This window comes from Chrysochloris asiatica, unplaced genomic scaffold (assembly GCF_000296735.1).
Source record: "Chrysochloris asiatica unplaced genomic scaffold, ChrAsi1.0 scaffold00002, whole genome shotgun sequence".
In the NCBI taxonomy this organism is placed as follows: domain Eukaryota; kingdom Metazoa; phylum Chordata; class Mammalia; order Afrosoricida; family Chrysochloridae; genus Chrysochloris; species Chrysochloris asiatica.
The window spans coordinates 3994201-3996609 of record NW_006408520.1 but is presented as its reverse complement, the minus strand read 5'-3'; the positions used below and the strand labels follow the sequence as shown (position 1 = coordinate 3996609).

Here is a 2409-nt window from a genome sequence, read left to right as displayed (position 1 = left end):
TTTGCAAATGAAAAATCAATTACATGGTAATAGTAGTGGTCTTGTTTATTTCCCTCTTATTCTCACTACGAATTTTATTCAATGCTTTCTCACCTTCCTGAGTGCTTTCCGTGAACAGCATTGCAAGTTGGTTAAATTTAAAAAAATAAAAAAAATAAAATAAATAAAAGTAAGTTTAACATGGATTTTGTTGGTTAATGATTTACCAGTGGAGTCTCTCCACTGGGAGTTTGATTTCATTGGCTAGCAGCTGATTCATGTTGAACAGGCCCCCTGGGAGCTTGGTGAGCAGTTCCCACTCAGTGGTTTCAGGGTCATTGTCACCAGAGCTTGAACTTGCACTCATATTGTCTATAGCAGTGCTGGCTGGGGGACTCAACTCCTGCTTACTAGTCTCACTGGGCATGGACACCAGAGGAAGCAGGAACATACATCAGGTGAGCTGGCCAGAGGGCAGAAAGGAGGTGTCATAGTACCCTATGATACCATCTATATCTCAATTACAAGCCTTACCAAATACAATGAAACCTACATATTCATTGGCTTCACAGACACAGAAGGAGCCATCATCTTTCATCAAAAGGTCAATGCCATACTCATCTGTTCCCAGGATATTAGACACTTGGATAGCTAGTTACTTCCTTTGTTCACACAATGAACACATCTTCCCCATACCACCTAGACAGCAGTGGCTTTGCATCCTTCCATCTGTTGAACAACATAACATGGTGACAACTACACAGACTCCCACAACAATCACATGTACATCTTATCCATGGAATTCTTTAACATACTTCTGGAACAGGTGTGGAGCTTCATGGCAAATAAGATGGCTTAGATCAGCCAACTGATGCTTATCTTGAGCCACAAAAAGAGTTTCGACTCTATGACCCCATGTATTTTTCACTACCATTGGGAACTCCAATACTTTTACTTCATCAATCATTTTAGCAAAATTTTCATGGCCACCATAAGAGAAAGTATCTGGCAGAGGAACACCATGGCCAGTCTACTCTTGAAATGTCCAGAACTTATTAACACAGTTCAGGATAGCTTGAGACCAGTTCATCAACAGACATCCCATCTTCTCTAGATGACACAAAATAGTGATGTCACTATCAGTTTGTACCCAAGGGGTTGGTACTCTCACTACCACTACCTGGGGGAAGGCAGTGATTGGTTCTCCATTTATCCATAGACCTAGATCCCCTTGCTCAATTGTCAGTGCCATCTCATTCATCACCACAGCCCTCAAGTCCAGCCCTTCCTCATAACATTTGGCCTTCAGAGCTCGTAACATTTCTTTTTAGGGATAGTCTTCCCTGATGCGATGATCTATCAAAAACCACAACTTGACAGTTACAGAACTACACATCTTGATCTGCTTGTTTTTCCTTTTCCTGGATTATTTCCTCTTGAATTGTGAATTCTATCTTATGCGAGTCCTTCTAACCTCTTGGGTGCAGTATCCTGCATCCTCATCCATGACTCTGCACCTGCAGGCCTCTTTTTACATTCATTTTTGCACAAGATAAACAGAAACTTTACCAAGATTGAACACCACTATTTTGAAATTTATACATAATAACTTCATATCTATTGGTTTCTTTTTCAAATTGTTTCTGAAGTTTCCTATGATATTATCATTTCCAAAAACAATAAGATTAAATAGAACATTAAAAAAGGTTTTGTAGCAACTTCATGAATGTAACAGTCTTTCACAACAATATATATAGTTGAGCATTATGTTCTTTTAAGAATTTTCTGTATGGGATGAAATTAAAAACAACAACTTGAACAGTAAGATGGAAATCTTAGGGAGCGGTGAAACTTTATTAATGTTAGAGCAATAACTCAGAAGAGAATGGTGATAATGTTTGCACAACTTGAAAAGTGTAATCAATATCACGCAATTATACATGTAGAGAATGTTGAATTGATGTGCTGGTATCTAAGATTTTCAAAAACAACAAAATAATAAATAAAAATTTGTAAAAGAAAAAAGAGTGGAAAAAATTTTGGTATATTAAAGATATAAAATCCCCTTTGTAATGTATCATGGCACATCACAGTTATGCAAATGAGAATGTAAATGTTGCTGTTTTAGGTGCCACAGAGTCAGTTCCAACTCAAGCAAACCTATGCATAACAGAACAAAACATTGCCCAGTACTTTGGTATCCTCACAATTTTTGTTACATTTGAGCCCACTGTTGTTGCTGATACTGTTTCAATCCATCTTATTGTGCATAGTCCACTTTTTCACTCACCCTTTATTTTACCAGCCATGATGTCCTTTGCCAGGAACAGGTCCCTCCTGATCACATGTCTAAAGTATAAGTGATGAAGTCTCACTATCCTGGCTTCTAAGGAGGATTCTGGCTGCACTTCATGCAAGACAGACCTGCTT

General features: G+C 38.2%; 1 pseudogene; it reads right to left on the bottom strand.

The window, feature by feature from the left end:
- Positions 1-202: 202 nt before the first annotated feature.
- LOC102832403 lies at positions 203-1390 on the bottom strand (annotated as a pseudogene).
- Positions 1391-2409: the final 1019 nt, after the last annotated feature.